A 22226-nucleotide genomic window follows, 5' to 3' on the forward strand; every position below is an offset into this window, starting at 1 on the left:
AGGTGGCAGGATCATTAGAAAATTCTGCAATGCCTCTTTAATTTGAAAATGCATCTCTCTACTGAGGATCTTTAATGAGGGTTAACGGAGATGCAGGGCTAAGAGTTTTACCTAGTAGTGAATATTGGTAAGGTCAGTTAAGCACAAGCGGAAGTGTGTCAGCAGAAACAATGATTAGGGTTGTTTTTATTGAGAATAAATAATTTATTTTTAAAAATTTGTACCACTTATTAGTCATAAGATTACAACAGACGCTTCACAAAAGCACAAAACAATAAGAGTCAGATGCTATTAAATGTAAGGCATTTTTATTAAACAAGGCTTTCATTTAATAAATTAAAGCTTGTCAGAAAGGGAAACTTTTTACCCACATTTTTTTTAACACATTTTTAAAATTTGGTATAAGGTTTTAAGTCATTAATCCAGTGGGTCACGCTCAGTTTATATTGGAAGAAATGGCATTTGTGTAAATAAAGTTTGGCATGAAATGCTGTCAGTCAGGAAGGAACTAGGAAAAGGAAACTGGAGCTTCCTATGGCCTACTCAGTTAGGATAGGGACCTCCTGTCTTTCCTGTCAGCTGCAAGGGAGCTATATGGTTTCCCACAATCCTTTGTGTGATAGCACATATAGCCCCAGCCCAAATAGTAGCTTAAAAAAAATACAACAGTTCTTCTTGTGTACTTCTTAGGTTACCTTATCCAGCATAAGGAACCTACCTGAATCACAAAAAAGTTTTTGTATGTTTTATTTTAATAATAGCGCTCCAGACAACGACACTCAGTAAATGTTTACATTTACTGCATTTACTCTTACAGGGGTTGACGTTAAGGATTTTTACCATTTGCCCTTTGGGCAAGTGACTTTCACATTTCATTTCCCCTGAAACAATTTTTACTTGCCCAGTATAATGTTTGATAAATATAGTTCCGGCTTTTTCAAATCACGTGCCATTTTCAAATCACGCGAGAATGTGTACAAAACAACAAAAATGGCACCGGCAATGCTTCTGGGTCGTTTTCATCAAATGTCGGTGATTTTAAAGTAATTTTGAGTGATAAATATATTTTTTTTTGCGATCACTGCACTTGCCCGGCGGGCAAATGCAATGAAATTTGTACTCTCACAACACTAAAAACTACTTGCCCCGGGAGATCGGGCGATGGTTAACATCGAGCCCTGTCTTACTATAGTAATATATTGGATGGATACTTTTTACTCTATTTTTGAGGAATCTACCCACATCTGGTCTTAAATTATGATTAACTGGATTTGAAGTTGAGTCACTATGGAGATGAAAAGTTCCCTTTACCAAAATTACTGGTGTAAGGAATATGTAAGGGTGACTAACAGTATTTGCTCCAGCTGCAGTTAGGGATTTACTAAAGAAATGAGAAATAAGGCCTAAAATTACAAAAACAGAAGTGGGCAGGAGGTGCAGTTAAAATTTATCACTGAACAAATCAAAATCTGGAAATGAAAGAAAAACAAAATATAAAACAAATCAAACCAAGTGGGGCTCATATCTCAGTGGTCCCTGATTTTTTAATCAGGGACCCATAATAATGGTTTGAAAGTAACTAGACCCTGCTTTGTAAGACGGACCTTAAATTGACCAACTGTTTTAAGGACTAACTGGCCCCCTGTCCTTGGTGTAGACAGTGGATTTAAATCTTGGTGAGTGGATTTAGATCCTGGATAGCTCAGTAGCTACAGCATCAGACTTTTAATTTGAGGTTCCAGAGTTCAAGTCCCTGTTCAGTTGATTGTTTCTTTATTAGCTCGAGTGTTCCTTAAAACTTCAAAAAACAATCCACTGGCATTGGTTTCCAAGGTTGGAAGACGTTTCGTTTCCCGTCCAGGAAGCTTTCTCAATTCAGCTCAAGTGCTAAGTCACTCATCCTGCAAACAGGAGGCCTGTGTTTGTATCCCAGCTGGGGAATGAGCTTTCAGTGTGGGTCCTTACCCTTTATGCTAATGCATGCTTTGGGTTAGGGGATTGCGCTAGGAATCCTGAGGTTCTGAGTCCAAACCCCACTCCCACGGACTACCTCTCTGAAGGGCTGGTTATACTCCCCGCAGCAGTGAGCTTGACGCAGAGATTTTTGATTTATGCTCAATTTTGAGAGTGGCTTGCGCTATACGCTTTGGGTCCGAGGCGGTGAGGAAGTGGGGCCAGGTTTGTGGACAACGGAGGGACATGAGGGCCAAAAAAGAGCGGGAATCCAGGTTGGAAAACGGTCCCAGCGTTCTCACGCACCTCGCTCTTCTGGCTTGTCAATCTTCACGAGTTGTTTTCCGCAATTGCGACCATAAAAACAAAACAAGCCGGCCTCCTGTCCGCGGCACTGTCTGCGGACGCAGCAGAGTGTCTGCAGACGGGGCGAGGACGTCTTTTTGTTCACTGCGACACCTATGCAGACAACCTAGTTTCAAAGTATAAATCAGCCTTGAGTCCCTAAGTAAACACCGTTAACCCCAACCCGGGCGCCGCACAATGGCAGCCCACTGCTCTCCAAAGGGAAGGGGTAAATGCAGAGAGATAATCATCAAGTCAACAGTTGGTTAAATCTACTGCTACAAGATTAAGCTAATGTTAACATGTTAACTTGAAATAGTTTTTTTTTTTTCTGTAAACGTGATTCAACATGAGCTTCTATTTTATCTCTACTTCCTCTGTAATGCCTTGCTTCATTTCGTCGTTACTCATTTTAATTGCAACAGGGTTGCTTCACAATACTCCTATCAGCACTTCTCACTTCCTTAAAACTCTTTAGTGATTAAAAAAACACTGCAACGTGATTTTAGTCAAGATTAGGAAGAAACCATCCAATGTGGTCACCTAATAATCCCAACCATGTGAACCATTCTGTGTCTGGAGCAGCTTTTAGCTCTGCTGATTCAGCCAATTACAAACTAGTTTTTCACCAGATCATTTGACTATATTTGGAAAGATCTTTTCAAAATCAGACTCTGCTGACACAAGGTTTAGAAATTGGGACAGGAAAAATAAGAAAAGGGCGGGAAAGAAAAACACTAGGAGAGGCTGTTTTGCGAGCTCCAATGGTTTATTACCCTCGATTTTGAGAGGCTGAAATTTCAGCCTCACTTTGAGGAGAAACTCAAACCGGTGGTCCAGCTGTCCACAGCTTGCCAGTGTTGAGAAAACCTCCACCGCGAACATTCTCCCAAACCTAGTCTATTTTTCTCCTCCCTCTCTGCGCCAGGTAATCAATAGGAAACTCACACCCAAACACAGCATGGCTGCCAGAGGAATTGGGATGAGCTGTTGTGACATGAAGGTCCCACAAACAAATCTGTCACCATGTTCTCAGTTGTATGTTTTACATCCGTTACCCTATTCTAACTGTGCGGGAAAAAAATAACATAATCAGGAAGAAAAACATGTAAACTTTATTCTTCACAAGAGAAAAAATTACATTTAAAATGCAACTATTAGCAATATGTAAAAGGGAAAAAGGTATTACTGCTTTGAAGGGTTGGAAGAAATATTTATTGCATAAGTTTATGCAGTAAATAAATGCATATTTCTTGTCCAAGACAGGTTTACCTTGAGAAGCGTTTTACCATAACTGTCAGAATGTCTTTATTGGCTAAAGTAAAGGAAGATCTATCAGAATGGGCCCTCGATATGAAGCTGTGTGAATTAAACTCTTATTTTGAAACAAGAAAGCAAACAGTTCTTGACTTTAAGATAGTCAACCAATAAAAGACTAAATAGATTTTGAAGCAGCAACATAGAAACGACAGATAATGAGTGATAAATAAACACAAAAATATTAGGACTGATTTGCAGTTGCCCCTAATTTGCATGTTTGGTAATGCTTTGATTTAGTCTGTAGGAAAGAGGAATATTTAAAAAAAAATGTATTAATATAACTTCTATAAAATAACAATACTACAGTATTTTTTCCCCTGTACCAAAACTGCATAAATCAGTCTTGTTTAATCAAATTCATCTACAAGGTATTTAGCAGAGCCATAAACAGTGGAGGAGGCTGTTTATGAATTAAAGAAAGATAAATAACAATTTTAGTGCAAAATATATCTCATTAAATATTATGCTTACATCCCACTTTTTAATCTGGGACATTCCCATGTGTCTACACATATTTGACACTTTTCTAATTGGGAAACAGGTGGACCGCTTTTCTCTCTGACTGCAAGGCAGCAGCACTCGTTGCTTGCTGAAGAAGTGAACTCGTAATGACCTGTGCTTTCACGTTTTCACCAGTCTTCAACAACAAAAAAACATGCCGCTAGATTTGCTGCTAGAGTGCTCTGAAAAGTCGCTAAATATAACAATAACTCAGATGTTTGCAGAAAGGGTCTACTGTGGAAGGGTCTGCTTTGCAGAAATTAAAGTCTTCACATCAGATGTTTTTTTTTTTTTGTCAGACTGAACAATATTTGTGATATAGTTCATTTTTTCAGGCAAAAACTGACAGCAAAGCACTTCTGGGAGAAACCCATCACATGGTACCTGGTGTCACTTACACTCCCTGAGCCACGTTCATAGGTGTATGCAACATACTGTTTTGTTTTCCTAATTGTTATACGGTAAAATTATATTTCCTTCTCATCCCATGACACCATGGCAGAAGGGAAATGTAAGGATTTTTCATGAGAAATATAGGAAAGAGGTGTTCTCGACCATTTAATCTCAAATGTCTTTCTACAGACAAGGCATTGAGGCCATGCGCCTCACAGGAGGAATACAGTATACCCAACTGTCTGGGACTCTCAAAATGAGCGTTTTTTGTTGTTTTAATACAGGTTTTTTTTTAATGTATTTTGAGAATATGGAAACAGATCCCAGTCCACTCCTCTAACTGTAAAAATCAGGTCTAGCAAAATCTTGCATTTTCTATTTCTGTTGCATCAGATACTGATGCAACAGAAATAGACCTAATCATCTAATCAGTTGCATGCATCTTTAGATCTTTACTGTTTATGGGATTATCAATAGCAAGGTGATCTTTTGGAATTTGTTATAGGCTGAAAAAAATAACAATATGAAGTTTTAAAGTTAGTAGTTTGGATGAAACCTGTTTCTCTTTTACGGGTAATTATATCTTTCAACCAAGAATTCATGTTTGCTTATTTCTGTGTCTACCACAGAGCAGTGAACGGTCACTCCTGTCACACAGTGACTCATTACCAGGCCTGGGTCACAGGCAGGGAATTAGTGACCTTGGCTTCTTGACAATGGGGAGTTGTCTAAACTGCTTGTCTTATCACTATCTGGAAAAAGTATCAACAGGACTTTTCTGGCTCAACTCTCCTACAGTCTCTGCCTTTCTTCGACTCAGACTCAAGGAGAGATACTATCACAAAAACATTAGGGAGTTTAACTTTCATAATTTTAAACTCGTTGTAATCAAACCAGTTAAGATATACACTTTTCCAACAAAATAAAGTTTTCCACTCAGTGTCTTTTTTATTCTAAAAGTTATTTTTTGGTGAAAAAACTGGAATGAAATTCAAAATAGATACGGTTAAAAAACATATGTTCAACAACATGATTGGGGGAGTGTTGGCCTAGAGTTTAGAGCGGTGCACTTATGTTCCCATGAGAAGGTGTTGAGTACCCGGTTCAATCCCCACAGCCTGTACTCTGGGTCCTTAAGCAAGACACTTAACCCCACACTGCTCCCCGGGCGCCGCACAATGGCAGCCCACTGCTCCCCAAGGAAATGGGTTAAATGCAGAGGTAAATTTCTCCAGTATGAGATCAATAAAGTTCAATTCAATTATTCATTATGATTATCCTAACAGTTACATTTTTTATCTGTAGGAGAAACCCATTGTACCTGGAGAGGACCCACACATCCCACGAAACCAGGACCTTCTTGCTACAATGCAACAGTCCAACAAACCGCACAATGGTATTTTATTCACTGCCAGAATTTTCTTATACAAACATTGTAACATTTTCTGTTCTTACTATGTTTCACTCAGGAAGACAATTGGTGATGCACTTCCTCCAACCTGATTTACCAGTTTAAATAGTCCCTGACTTTTTTGTCAATTATTGCTGTGTTTCAATCCAGCGGCGGCGTCCTCCGAAGGCCAAATTTGTTGCTGATGCAAGTTTAAGCAAGCAAGTATATGAATAAATTTGCCTTAAATTAATTCAATTGGTTATTGAGTCAGATATATGGAGGGTAATGTTTGGTTTATTGAAAGGTTTCATCTGACCAATTATCCGTGCAAATGGGTTTGGCCAACATTTAAGGTCCAATTTCAATATATCTGCATAGTGGGAATAACAAATCTGATATCTGCAATGGTACTGCTGCTAAAGCTCCTCATTCCGTAAAAATTAAAAAAATATCCACTGGACTGGTTTCCAAGATTTGAAGACGTTTCTCCACCTCTCCAGGAAGCTTTCAAAATTCAAATGTCTGGATCCGCAGTGAGTTTGAGTCTTATATAGACAAAGCCTTGGAAACATGCAAATGGTAACCTATGAATGGGTCGTTTGGTTCCATCGTTAGCCTGTAATATCTGAAAACCGTCTATGATTCTGAGGGTCGGTCGTTAAAGGTGGGGGATTGTCCTTAAGGGGGGGATTGTCTCCTGTAATACCTGAAACCTGTCTGTGATTGTTAAGAGTCGGTCGTTAAGTCCAGTGGATATTTTTTGAATATTTATGGAATGACTATGACCTGGATGACTGAGAACCTTCATCAGCCTAAAGCTCCTCAGAAATTAAATTAGTACATAGAACAGTAGTGAGAAGTTTGGCATCCACTCTTTGCCTGCACTGTGAGTCAACTGTCAAGGTCGCTGGGCAACAGAGCTAACGATGAGCAAGGGGTGGTGACAGCTGGGGAAGGCTAGATCTGGCCCCCTAATTTTCACGGCCTTCGAAGGACCAAGCCAACCTGGACCGGGTCCTCTGGAGGACGCAGCTGCCGCAATCGAAAACAACCCATGTCTAATGCAAACTCGATCCCCTCTAACAATCAAGTTCAAAATTTTAGAAAATGCATTTGGATTAGGCTTGTTTTTCCAGATTAAAAGTACCTTTTAGAATGAATTACCTTTTAGCTGGTAGTGAAGATATAGTAGTTCTAATGAAGCCCACATGTCTGCATGGAAAAATGTTTCCTGTTCATCTGATGTAATATTGTACTACTAAATAGGGTGTTTACCTAATCTGTAGTCATAGAAATATAAGAAGTAATACAAAATAAAAGCTTGAAAGCAGACTTTTTACAATTGACATAAATAATTTATTCCAGTTAATGAAGTGAGTAACTGATGAAAATAAGATTTTCTCTGATTTGTCAATGTAATTAAAGGCCTCACTACAAGTTTCAAAATTGCTTTGAATAGATTATTTAGTTGAATAGTTATTTTATTGAAAACAAAAGTGTTTAACTGAGCCTTTTTTGGCATAGCCTTGAGCATCAAGCCTCCTTGTTTTTCATTTTATTTTTTGTACTAAACAAAGAAGAATTATAATGCAAGAGAGTTATCTAGTCTTGGAGAAATGTTGACAGCTCTTAGGGTTTCAGCAAAACCAGTTTTTACAAATTTCATCTGTTTCTGAGTTGAACAACTGTAAAGGCCACTAGAAAAACCCCTGTGGGATAACATTGGCCAAAACAGCTTTAATCTAAATGTATAACCAGAGAAAATATTACAAGCTGCGATGGAGTTTCTTATATATAAAACATCAGCTTTATTAGTTACTGACTAAAATGTGACTGCTATACAAATGTATTTTTATTATGTAACACTAAATGCTGGAAAAAATGAACTAAAAAAGAATGTAATATAAAATAAAATTGAAAATCTAAACAATACTTAATTTTACTCTTTAATAGCTAAGGAGACAGCCAAATGTATGCACTAATTTTTGTTGGAAATTGCTTTGCAGTCTTGCCACATCAAGTAAAACAAAATTTACAAGGCATCTGTCAGGTTGTGCAACAGTGTAGTCATCAAGGCTGTAGAGGAAACGGTTGCTGCCAAATGTTTACGTTCCCTAGTTATTGCAACAGACATGTCCATCATTTGTTTTAGAGGATGTGGGAAATATATGACTGGAAGACAACTTCTGCTGCTGCCTGCTCTTACACAACTCAACAAGTTTTCCAGAAAGAAAAAAACATGAAAAAAAAAACTGAATAAGACTGCTGGCTCATGTAGATGATATAAATCTTACAATATTACACAAAGAAAAGAGAAAAGGCTGTAAAGTCAATGAAGCATAAAAATTTCTGTAAGCTACTCAGCACACATTTTACAGGCATGCAACGTTAACAAGCCTGCAACTCAGTTCCTCCATACAGTGATGGGATTCAATGTCTAATTCATTTCTTTACAGGGCACTGTAATGCTGGGTAGTGAATAAGTTTGAGGTGAAATGTATTATTTTGGTTTTCAGGTTTTTATGGCCATAAACTTTTTTTTAAGAAACATGGCTGGGATATATTTTCAACGCCCACTTGTAGATTGTAATTTTACTATAGCTGTACATCTAGGCTAAAAGTATTTCTGTTTTTTTAGTAAAACAATTGAAACTCATTCTGATTGGCTAAATAGTATCTGTCAGCAACAAGAGTTTTGCAGCAGATTTGTATTTAATAGGTCTGGACTGGTACTTTGTTACTCATTTTAGTTACTTTTTAATTGCAGCTTCAGGGTTGTTTCAGAGATTGTTCACACTAATGTTATATGTCACTATTTTGGTGACTTTTTGGGGATTTTAGTAGTGGTACCAGGGTGCAGGGATGAATGCAGATGCAAGCTGCAAATTTCTATTTATGAAATGAAAAAAAAAAAACATTTTTTTTTTTTACTTCCTCCTATCCACTTGTGTAGGTTTGTCAAATAAAAACATACATTGATGCTGGTCTTAATTTTTGACAACTCTATAAAGCAACCTTTTATAAGAATTATCCATAATGAGAAAATGCTTTGTGGGGCTGTTTTGTTTGTGTATTCAGGGTGTCATTGAGAACGAGTTTCTAGAGTCAAAACAATCAACAAATGAGTGAAATGGAAGGGAGAATAGTAGTAATACTGAGGAAGAAGAGGGTTCATTGGCCAGCAGATGTTTTAGTTTTTTTGGTTTTGGCTAGAAAAGAGCAATTAAGAACTCCCCCTTAATGAGGCTGGCAGCCACCCTATAAAATGTCTGGTTGAGTGAAAGAGTTGCTCATTAAGTAAAACTGTCCCCCACCCCTCCTGTATGTCTACCTTTACTGGTACAGGAAGTGATGGATCAGAGTTTTGAAAAATTGTATGTCATCTTCAGACAAAGTTACTCTGTGTTACGGCTGGCTTTGCTCAAACTAGCATGTGCCGAAATGTTTGTTCGGCATACACGCCTGGCCCTCTGTGGGGAAGTGATGCACATTTTCCATGAGGCAGCTAACTATGCACCTCAAGCAATAAAGGCCACAACAGAACATTACAGATGAGAATGCTGAGATTAAAATACCAAACAACCCAAATAGGGGCCAGATCCTGTTTTCCCACCCTCCGTTCCTGTTCACCATAAACTTCTAATTTAGCTAATAAAGACCAAGCACCAGAATAAGAACCATGGAAAGCTGGTTTGCAGCTGCTTGTAAGAGAGCCGTACACAGACAACCTCTTATTTCCAAATCAGGACCCCACTGATTAAAATAATGCTCAAGAACCACAGCCCGATACTTGAGTACTTTATACAGTGGTTTGCAGAATATGTTATAGATACAGGTTTCTAAAGTTTGTGATCATATATTATGGATTCTTTCAGCTCAAGCTACACAATATGGCTCAAATTATGTTTCTCTACAACAGGGATTTGTTGGGTTCATTATAAATATATCCAGGAATTTCCATTGGAATGGTATTTATATGTCATATGTTTAGATTTTATTGGGTGAAAACCACGAACTTTAATGTATCTGACATTGGTTTTATTTTACATTAACACAAAGCAATGCAAACGTGTGCATTGAAAATAAAAAATCCTAGTTTTACAAATATCTGCAAAAGAAAATTAGGAAAGTGAGAAAAGCATTAGCTCCTCTTTGTCAGGCTCAAAACAAAATGACCCAGTATTTTAGGCAGAGAAACAGTTAGGTTTAACAAAATTTTTATTTAAGAAAAAACTTCAGGGAACAGCAAGGGTGTCTAAGGCAGGGGGAGAATACAGGTTAGTGACCACATCTATCTGGTGGAGGATTATAATGAACATGTGAGTCACTAACCTGGTCTTAAAGTTCAGTCCGTGCCCAGAGGACGAGGTTGCCGAGAGGATCAGGCAATCATAAACGCTCAGGAAAGCTAGAGAACTCTCACCAAAGGATCGAGGAATCTTTCACTGATGACTAGTTGAAGCCATGTTAAATAGAGGCTGAAGCAGGTGGATCAGATGAACGGTAATGAGAAAGGCAGGAGATAGGCAGGTGAATGAAATGAATAATCAGACCAGTCATCAGCACCAAGATCACAACACTCGTATGCTGAGGAACCTAAAAATATACAAATTTGCTTCCAAGTCTTAAGTTTTATTCATTCTTTGATAATTTTCTTTCCAGGTATTCAGCTCCATTCATCTTTCTACCTACTTTAAGTAGCTTGTCTGTGTTTGCTGACAGAAATTATCCCCACAGCATGATCCTCCAACCAATAGCAAATGATACTTATCACCTCTGAACCAACGCCGGTGCCCGGTACCGAAGAATCATGCTGGTACATAACATTGCCTATTTTCAGCACCATGCCAATTTCATCTTTAACATCTGGCTTATTTACCTGGAGCAGATAAAGATGATGATGCAGCTGCTTCAATTGCATTGGCATTGTTCCTCTTGTATCAAACCAGTTGCTTCTTTAGATTAGAAGCATTCCTTTCCCTGGCCTTGCCATTGATGTCACACTCTCGTCAAATGCATTGCAGTTGTAAAAGTGAAAACCCAATCTGAAGTGTCTTTTCGTACTTTGTTTAGCGTAGCAGCAGTTTCTGATGTCATCAAGCTCTTTCATTCCTGGCATTTAAATATCGCCCACTCTCGTACCAGCAGAACTATGTTGACATTAATGAGTATATGTAAAAACAAAACTATTGACATAAATATACCTAATTCAGTACGCATACCTACCCACCACTTCCTGTCAAAATGGTTGATTCAGCCTGATGTGATACATTAGACTACCTCCACAGATCTAGTGTGAAGTACGTCACCCAAAAAGTCAAGTTTTCGTCTAATTTGATTTGAGTATTTTCTTTCATACATTAGCATACATTTACTTGTAGTAAACCAAATTCGGGGAATTCTTATGGAATTATAGGGAGATGAGAATTCTTGGGAAAAATGTATTTCTCAGTCACAAGATACTCCCACCTGAGCTATGGATCTCTGCAGCTCCTCCAAAGTTGTTTTGGGCCTCTTTGAACCTTCTTTGAAAGGAATGGTTGTCAGTTTAGGTGGACGACAGCGTTTTTGCAGTTTGATTATATTTTTAGACGATAAGATGTTGTTGCCTGAGTTGTTTTGAAGTTTAACCCAACTTCACAAATCTTACCCTTGACTAGTAGGATTGTCCTCAGGCTCTTTTTTCCTTAATGTTTTCTTAGGCCTCCACAGAAAGGCTATATTTAAACTGAAATTAAATAACACTCAGACTATGTTTGCGGATAGCCTTTTGGTTGAAATTGGATTTTACTTTTGAGATTCAAAGTAAAGAGACCCAATGCATGCAACACTAGTCAGGTGTTTTATTTTTGAAAAACAGAAAGTTCACCTGACAATTATTCTCTATTTTATCCTGGTTTACTGCATAAAATCCCAATTTATGAAATTCTACAAAACATAATTTGACAAAATATAAAAATGAGTTTTAAATTCATTTTTAGGGGGCTGGTTAAAAATTAAAAACCTTCTGGGTTTTCTATCTGGTACTGACACAAACCAAACCAAAGGATTAACTGATTACCAGAAAAAATAAACACCCAATCAATCCTCCTATAATAACAAGGGATAGCCCACTCTCTCACAGTATCTGGCAGGGCCTTTTCCCTGGACCTGTCTGGCATCAGGAGGACTTGGCACAAGGCGTCCCATTGAGTCGGGACAAAAACTAGGTCATCTGGAAACCTCCTGCAGGACACGCGCAGAAAAAAGAAAATAAACCTGCAGAAGAAGAGCGCTGGACAGGAGGTGGCTGAGCTTCCTGTGAGGGTAACAGAGGGATGCTGAGAGCAAGGTTAAGATAATGCAAAGCTGTGATAATGCATTGCAGTTTTTGTTACTCGCTGCAGTTATGGGCCTTGCCTTCAATCTCATCTCTGAGTCTTCCTTTCATTGTTCCAGGCATGCCGTGTGATGTGGCTGTCCAAGTTTCCTCCTGCTGAGTTCAACGATATTTATCCCATCTTCTAAATCATGCAGGAATTCCAAATCGCTTTCATAATACACCCTTTTACCATCACACTCATTGCTAACAGGCCCCGGCTAGCACCCGATAGCAATTATAACTCAGAGAAATTGATGAACTAAGTTATGTCCCATGACATAACCTATTGTTCACATCCCTCTGAAGTCTGCAGCAACTGTGCGGCACACATGATGTTGTCATCACCACTAGGATATGCCTGCTCAAAATATCTGGTGAAAACCAGTCGCACGGGAAACACAAAAGAAATACTCTTAGATGAGAGACGGGAAATCAGGTGACTGGAGTAGTAATTGTTTTTCCCCTTCTAGTGTTACAGCAGAAACACACTCGTTAGAGCTAAACACAACTGCACAAAATGTGCAAATTTACATCTGAAAAGAGCCATTCCCCCCTCCCTCTGTGAAAATCCTGAAGTTCTCCATCAACAGTCCGTGGAGTTATGGAATTGATCCCTACCCCCACATCCTCCCTTCACCATACAGCTTAAAGCGTATGTCTGCCAGATGTCCGAAGCAAAGAAAAGGCAGTATGAAAGAGCAGAAGACTGCCAGAGGTGTATTTTATGGAAGGAGCTAGTGTCTTGATGATATAAAATAACACATGCCATCAGTAACCTGAGGACCAACAACTCACTCTTCAACCTAGAATATCTTTAAGATGTCTTTTTTTCTTCTTTTTACATCTATAGACTTTTTTTTTTTTTGCATTTGGCAAAGTGAAAGGTAAAAAAGAAAAGAAAAAACTTTAAGTTAAAACAGTCCATTCCCAAGTAAAACTACTTTAACTCCTTTGTTGAGCTTTTGTATGTTTTTGTAAACTATATACATGTGGGGGGGGAAACTCGAGCCAGTGATTTGACTTGAGTTATACCGTGTAGCACGCATTGTATACAGACCCTGCTAGATGGATATCTACCCCTAAGCCCCTGGAGTATTTCAGTGAATAGAAGAGGAGGAGGGTAGACAGTACCTGACATTTACTCAGTACTGCAGGATAGACAGGCCATTGTCTTTGTTGAAATGAGAGACTCAGCCACAGAAGGGCAACTGAGGGAGAAACAGGGCAATGTAAGACAACCTGATTTCAATCTAATGAAATAATAGCAAGTGGTCCAATGTGGATATCTTGACTTTTTACCCAAATGACAAACCTGGTCTTAACCTGGGGAACGAGCTAGACATAAGATGGATGAACTCAAAAACACAAACTGTCTTTCGCTGTATTAAAAGAAGATACATTAAAAAATAAGTCAGAAAGTTACGTAAACTCATCATGGGAAGAGTAGCCATTTCAGTATGTGGCTTGTAATGGGACATTTAAGTTGCTAAGACATACACAACCAGCTTAAATTTATTTAAGCTGAACTTTAAGACCAAGTTAGTGACTCACATGTTCAAAACTCACTCTGTATTTAACCCATTCCCTTTTTGAGCAGTGGGCTGCCATTGTGCGGTGCCCGGGGATTAGTGTGGGGATAAGGGTCTTGCTCAGGGAGCCAGTTTGGCAGTGTGTGGGAGTGGGGCTTGAACTCAGAACAGACATGGGCAATGTGGAGTCAACAAGTCATCTCCATATCATATATTTGTTCTACCCAGCCACTGAAGCAGGTGAGTCCAATCTTCACCGTGAATTAACCTGTGCAGATTGGACTCACCTGGTTAATTGGCTGGGTAGATTAAATACATGACATGGAGACGACTTGTTGACTCCACATTGCCCATGTCTGACTCAGAACCTCTGGGACCAAGCACAATGCTCTAACCACTAGGCCACACTCCCTTTAGCATGTTGCATAAAAATAACATGCTTCTGTAGACACCAAAACAACACCTTGCAAAGACAAACTGGCTAATTGACAAAAAGAGGTTGTAGAGTTGGTTTAAAACAGTTGCTTTCGTTCTATAGATGGCACTTAAAGCAGGCTACATTTTAGTGTTGGGATTTGTTTGGGTTAACTTCACTGTCATCATATTGCATTCAAGTTTTCAAGGAAAGTAAAAGATTTTGCAGGTAAAATTCCTGCCTCATTGTTTCCTCCACATGATGATGGTAGTTCCTAAGGTAGTCATACAGACCCTTTGCATGATTTTTCCACCACCATGCTTGCCAAGCGATGACATCTCTTTCACTTTCAAGCAGTCTGTTGTTGTGGCAAATTCCCCATTCTTTGTCTCATCTAACATAAATATTTTCTTCAAAGGGTATTAAGGGTCTCCGCTATTGGAGCTTCAAAATTTATTTCCGCTGTGGAATAAAACTTGCTTTATTTTGAACAATGACACTGGTGTTTTTTTGTGTTTTTTTATTAACAATCATGCATGGCAGCAGTAGCTTCACTCTTCAATGAGAGAGAATATTGATTATTCTATCAAACAAATTATTGTCTAATTGTGTCATGTGATGTAGGCTATACAAGACTATAAATGCTAGCCAACTGGTGCTATTTACCTCATTATCTTCCTTAGTGTTAAAGTTGCATGGAAAATGAAATTAATTTAAAAAAGGATTTCTTTGGTCCAATGCCAGTAAAAGGTAAGGAAACTGCAGCTGCTGTCACTTTACAAAACATTGTACCAAAACCTTGGGATGCTTCAGAGGTAAAGTCTGCTTTCTTACTTAACTAGCATGCCGCTGCAACAGGCACCAACAGCCTTGCAGGTATTGCGGCTGCCAATGTACACTAAACACTCCCTAGACACTTAAGGTTGAATTTTTTGTCAAACTGTTTTTATTTTAACAACCACAACTGGGAATAGATCAGGTGTGTGTGTTTAAACAACAACAAAAAATGTAAAATCAGAAGCTGACTTTTATTGTAAAGCCTATATGAGCTGCATTTGTGCTCAGGAACAACAGACTATGGTGAAGCAATAGATTCTAGGGTTTTAAAACCGTTTAGTATGCATCCTGAGATGCATACAGCTGTGTGATCAAAGAAATGCAGCTGTTTAATTTGTAACAGTTAATTGTATTGCGAGTATTGATCCAACCAACTTCAAATATGTCCCACAATCAATGTCTCAAAGCACCAATAGAGGTTATATCATTTCAGAAAGGTCACAATACTATGATTCCAGAAACACATCAGAACTGGATAAAAAAGGTTAACATTAGGAGGTTAGAATAATTTCTAATTCAGTAGATTGGAAATTTCTGGAGTATGCTAAAAGGCTGAGTCTGTACCTACCGTCCAATTTAAATGAAAGCTAACAATTCAGCCAAGAGGAGTGTTCAAAATATGCAAAGAGAAGTATGCCAGTACCTTGGAACTGGCTGTAACGAGGATGTGGTTTAGTAACCTGCTTAGGGATATTTATCCAAAATATTAGTTTGGCTGTATACACCTAGGATTTGGGAAAATGAACAACAAATACATACTTGAAACCCATTGGAGTTTCTTGCTGTATACAGAATAGTTCAAGTACAGCCTTACATATGACATTGTGCTGAATACAAGTAATTCTGAACCCCTGACTGACAGTGTAAACAAAATTTCTACGGAGCCTGCTGCAAAGATTAGTGACCAAGACACTTTCTTGGCTGGAAAATGACTCTTCCATGTGTTCTGTTGTTATGGTCGTCTCTTGACTATTAGAGAAATAAACACTCATGAAGTGACAAACGGCGCATATGGCAGGCAGGGACAAACAATTAAGGTAAAGTCCGAGCCAGCAACCAGAGACGAGGTCTTATCTGTGTCCGTGAACCAACGAGCTTCCACAGAAACAGCACGCACAACTCAGCATCCAGAGAAAAAGAGGAAGGGAAAGAAGAAGTCAAGAACTGGTGAAAGGAAGTGAGACTGAGGCCAGAGAAACATCTGCTCCAGATCCTTTTTAGTGCACAGTGTTCTCTTCTTGCAGACTGATTTGTTTGTCCATAAGTGAGGAACACAGGCCAAACAGAGAGAGAGAGACATTCAGAGATATGTGTAAACAGAGGGAGAAGTTAGTAAGTCAATAGGACACGGCTCCATATCTTATTGGGCCTTGTTTTAGTGGCTAGTCCAGGAGAATAATAAACAGGACAGACACAAATCAGTGTTATCTTTTCACTCAGCGGGGTCAAAGGAGTGGGTAACAGAGCCAAAAAGAACAAAAAGGAATAGAGGAACAAAAAGAAAGAGAAAAAAAGGAGTGGTTGGCAGGGGTGGGGAGTAAAGGAGAATGAAAAGCCCCCTTCTGACTCGCTCTGACCCACATACATTCGCCCAGCTTTTCTGAGGCTCGCTCTGTCTTGGCAACCAGAAGCCTCTGTGAAAGAATCCCAGCGTTCAGCCAAAGGCAAAGCCCATGTGAGAGGAGGGGAGGGGAGGATGGCAGAGGGAGAGCGACAGAAAAGGAGAACTGGATGAGTGGACCTTAAACTCCTCCTTTTCCCTCTTCCACCTCTTCACTAGCCCTGTTGCTACTGACGACCAGCTCTCAATGGATTCCTGCATATTCAGGAGGATGAGTGTGCATGGACTTAAGTAAAAAACCATGTGGGGATCCTCCATTATGAATAATCTTTTTCAAAGCCCTGAGCTACTCCAATAACCAAAAACATACAGTGAAGTTAAAGCTGCACCTTTATTCAACTAAACTGACATAGATTTATTTATGTGACAACTCTGTTTAAAACTATTTTTACCTCTAAAAACTTTTCTGTGTTTTTTCACCATGAAAGTAAGTGTTTTGTGGCAACTTCAACAATCCAATAGACCAGAGAACTTAAACAGGGGGTCCACAACCCCTAAGGGGTCCACGGAAGCACTGCAAGGGGGTCACAAAAGTTTTGGTTGATTAGACTTTTTTAAATAATCCTCCCTGCAATTTTCCACTAATTGAAATGTCTTTAAATACACATTAGCATGAATTCAACACACTGTAGTAAACAGATAAATGGAGGCAGAAGATGTCTTTCAGTCATCAATGCACACATTCAGCGACACACAGGAACTCTTTCAAGCTGGACACCGTTTCATTCACAACACCTGTCCCATCAACCAGGAATCAGAAATACTTTAATAATCCCAGGGAGAAATTACTTTCGTTACATGACTCCGTATGTAGTAGAGTGACTATAGGAACAGTTTGATATAACACAATTTCATACAATATATTTAGTTTATATAATTCCATCTCGCCATCAGTTTGGGGGTCCTTGGCCTGGAAAACCTTAAATATCTATCTTGCAGCAAGAAGGTTCTGGGTTTGATTCCTGGCCAGGGTCTTTCTGCATGTAGTTTAGATGTTCTCCCTGAGCATGCGCGTGGGTTCTCTCCGGGTACTCCGGCTTCCTCCCTCAGTCCAAAAACATGGCTGTTAGGTTGATTGGCTTCTCTAAAGTCCCCTTAGGCGTGAGCGTGTGTGTGAATGGTTGTTTGTCCTGTTTGTCTCTGTGTTGCCCTGTGATGGACTGGCAACCTGTCCAGGGTGTACCCTGCCTCTCGCCCATTGACAGCTGGAGATAGGCACCAGCACGCCTCGCGACCCCACTTGGGACTAGGGCCCCGTCCACACGAAGTCAAAACGAACACGAAACGCTAATATTTTCCAGAACGTTTGTCGTAAAGACGGAGACGTAAAATAAATGTGATCGTCCACACGAATGCATGAAAACGCTGCAAAATGTATGCCAGGCCTATAAGTGGCGCTGTGGTGCCAAAGCAAAAATAAGCGACGAAATGTTGGGCATGCGCACTAATATTTTTACATGGTTGCCCTGCGGGTCCATTTTCGTGGTTCAGTCAAATTCAGGTGCTGAACTATGTCGTCGATATTGCTCTGTTCTTCCTGGAGATATTCCAGAAGAAGAAGATTCTGTTGTAAGCCCAACAGCAGGGTGAGTAGCATAAGCAGCAACCATTCAACACAGTACGGCGCCATTGTTGTTGTGATACTGTGTCGCGCATGCGTGTTTAGAGGCGACGCTATGACGCATGCGTGTAAAAAAAAAAAATTCGGTTAGAGCTTAAAGATGGAAACGCGAAAACGGCGTTTCAAAATCTTCCCACTCTGAAGGCTGAATAAAAAAAAAGATCGTTTACAGACCCCCGAAACGCCGGCTTCGTATGGATGAGAGGCTGGTTTGGTGAAAAAATTTGTGCGTTTAGGCCAGGGTTCGGCTTCGTGTGGACGGGGCCTAAATGTGTTAGAAAATGTATGGATGGATGGACCATAACAAAGTGGGAAACTCTTACAAAGTAGAAAGAAAGAAAAGGAAACTGTTTTTTTTTTTTTTTTTTTTTTTTTTTCTTAAATGTCCCTTTGCATATAACACAGCTAAATAAAATCTGTGCAAACATTTCCATTTAGATTTTGAGTTAACTAGTAAATGGAGGTTAGACTGAGTTATGCTAAGCCTTTCCTAGATGTGAATGTGATTGAATCTAAACCTCTCTTCTGTAGCTCGGCCTAAATGTTTACGCTCTTGGTCCTCCACGTAGCTAAAGCCCAGTCTTATATACTTTGGGGCCTCTAGTCGGTTGTTTTTTTTTTTTTAGGATTGTTCTGTATTTAGAAAGATTCATTTTCCATTGGCTCTGAACAGCTTCCATGTCCCTGCTGGAGGAAAGCATTCCCTCAGCATCATGCTGCCAACTCTATGTTTGCTCCATCAGTAGTGGCGTTAATTGTGATGTTGGTTTTCTGCAAAAGGTGTTTTTCATGTTGTGCTTTAACAAAAATTTGAGTTCATAAACATGTTATTTATACAACAGCTGCATTTGAACTGGAATTAAATGGCACTGAGGGCATCACATTCTTTTAAAGCATAATTTTTCTCCATTTCACAATTATAGTTAAAATGATCGATTCTCTAACATTTTTGTTTAATGACTTAATTTAGATCTGGAATAAAAGCACATCCAAACCTCTGAGCTCTTGTAGAGCTTCAACTGTAGTGATGTCGTTTACTTCACCAACGTTGGAGCTTTTTGTTTACTTAGCTTGATTTTATCAAAAGAGCTGGACAAGACAAAAAAGGATTATTTTGGCACACCGTATTTTTCGGCGCAGACCAGCAGCTGCGATCAGTTAGCAAAAAGAACAGAGACTCGTCGAAGCTTTTAATGGGGGTGTTTGATTGGGGTGACCAGACTTGTAGCCTAATGATGGATGAATGCAGAGCCTTCTAAGCATTAGTGACATAATCAGAGAGCTGTAGGTCAGCGAGTGACAGTTGGGTGCCTGTAGCCGAATGGGAGAAAGAGGCCTTTCAGCCCCAACGTTCACAGACACCGGTCCAAGTTCATTAGCAGTCAGATTGGCTACATGGCCTGCTGCAGGCTTCTCCCAGCGACACATGGCACACTCATACAAATGTATCAGCAAGTGCTGAAATGCTGAATGTCCCATAACAGGCAGCTTTGTCTTCTTAGAGCGAATCTGTTTCTGTCAGAAACCAATCCAACACTGTGATTTCACACACCCATGCTTGCCTTTTAATGGCTCTGGCACTGGGTTTTATCTATAAACAATAAAAGCTTAAAGATTTTTTCTCTGGTTTTGGCGTTTTTTCACCAGTAATCATCTATAGACTCTCCCTCCTTTTCCTGCCATTAAGCGATGATGAAGCCAAAGCCGCAGCTCAGCCAAAGAACCTGATAGTCGTGGAACCGATGCAGCCTAACCCCCCACCACCACCACACACACAGCCCCCACCTTGGAATGCATTTCTGCTGCGCTGCACTTTTCACCATACAGCAGGGAATGGACGCAACCCCACCAGCCCACTAAGAAAATAAAAAAAAATCCCCACCTGCATCCTCCCACACAGGCACGAACACAACCCCACTTACTTTTTGAGCTATTGCCCCGAAAACCTCACGAGGCCTCTGCAAACGCTGAGACAGACGTAGAGAGAGGCTGAAAATGTATTGTTCAACTTTAAAACAGGTGTTAAGTGTTGGCCTCATAAAACAAGGAGGTATGTCAACTTTAAAGTGTAATTATTTAAATGTACATATAGACATACCCTGATACTTAAATTGCATCGATGGTTAAACTTCTTTCCAGACAAACAACTTGAGAGGGTTTGGTAAGAAAATAAGGATGAATAGTTGGAAAGTTTGGTGGGGGATCTGTCATGCTGCGGGCCAGTCAGACTTATAGAGGCAAAGAGAACCTTTCTAGAGCATCATAAACTCTAAAAAAAAAATGACTTTTTAAAGTAATCCAGGCTTGAAATGCTAGTAACAATATTCTTTTATCATCTGGAATATTGTCAAACAAATGTAACTGAATCTGCTCTCTCAGTTCCCCTTTTTAAAAATTAATTATGTAAAGTGATTTAGTCTCTTTTTCTTCATTGTGTAAAATCTTATTATAACAGATGTAGGTTGGTACCATTGAAAATGAGGATTCTCTTATCATATACTTTCCAAGGATTTCTTAAATGAATGAAAGCTGACACAACAGATAAAGTTGAAATGAGTCAATATTGGGTCTTTAAGCTAGATATTTCTTTAAAATGTTTAATTCTCACTCTATTGATAACCTCTCCTATCATCCTTTTTAATGATAAACATAATAAAATCCCTAAAATGTTAACAAAAGAGGAAAAGTACCCCTATATTTTTACCTGTGTGTAAACTAGACTGCTTATTTCCCTTTCTGTCCGTTTCATATTTTCACATAAGCGGAGGATTTGTGTTCTTCTCCAAAATGTGTTTATTCCAAATATCAGAGGCTTAATGGCTCTATGTTTCACTTTAACTAGCTCACACAAAAACCCCACAAAGAGCCACAATCACACTCACACACCCTCATTCTCATAAATGACCACAACTAAACAGAGACAAATTCCACCACACATGCATTTCTCGGCCTCCCTAACCACGGCAGCAATCCTGGAGAAAACAACAGCCAGACGTTCCCGTTGATCTTTAAACTTCAGGATGTGAGCTTGTGTCCCTTTAAAATCCCCGGACAGATAAAGACTCTGGCTCCCACTTTGCACCTTACACCCCCCCACTCTCTCTAGTTGAGTCATCCCTCCTACTTGATGATCTCTTTATTTTTCCATTACAGCCCCCAAAATATAGCTTCATTTGAGTGGGCTCACAGACCTGTACAGTGGAAAGGTCTGCAGTGTAGGTGTTCAGGCTGTGCAGTCTATCTTTGGGTCAGGTCTGAAGATGTGGAAACAATATAAGTGACATTCATCCTAACAGTAGAGACCCCAAGGTCCTGTTGGAATCATTGCACTGCCCCCTAGTGGCAAAGAAGTCCATCTTTCTGTATATTTTACTTCCCTTTGTCATTACTGAACATAAACATAATTAAATTAATTTTGTTATTAATTATACGGTAATAAACATCTTCACAAAGAGGTTTAAATCAGAGGATCTACTGCATGCTCACTGGATAAATATTTTCCACACCCTGCTGTGTTATGTAATGCACATCCCTAAAGTGAAGCTAATTGTAACAAAACGTACTGTATAAGCATTGGGGACAAAGAAACAAAGACACCTGAGAAGTTTTCCACACCCTGTCATTTTGCATTGTGCCGTTGGTGTGTGACCTTCACAGATTAGTTTCTACAATATTGTATTTAGTTACTACGATTGTACTGATTGATGCACTTAATTTAAATATATGTTTCCTTAAACCGTCTGTAATGTTTAGTTGTAAATAACTTTAAAAGAATCTGCTTCATTTCTGAAACCAAATTGTTTACTTTATTATGAACCTTATGAGTTTGCCTTCTTATACCAAAGAGTAGATAGAACCGTGAATATCAAGTATATAACCTAACTGCATTAAGGATTTTTAAAGATCTTATAAAACAACACACCATACCCAGATCTAA

This window comes from Cyprinodon variegatus, unplaced genomic scaffold, assembly GCF_000732505.1.
Source record: "Cyprinodon variegatus isolate N-32 unplaced genomic scaffold, C_variegatus-1.0 Scaffold825, whole genome shotgun sequence".
Classification (NCBI taxonomy): Eukaryota; Metazoa; Chordata; class Actinopteri; order Cyprinodontiformes; family Cyprinodontidae; genus Cyprinodon; species Cyprinodon variegatus.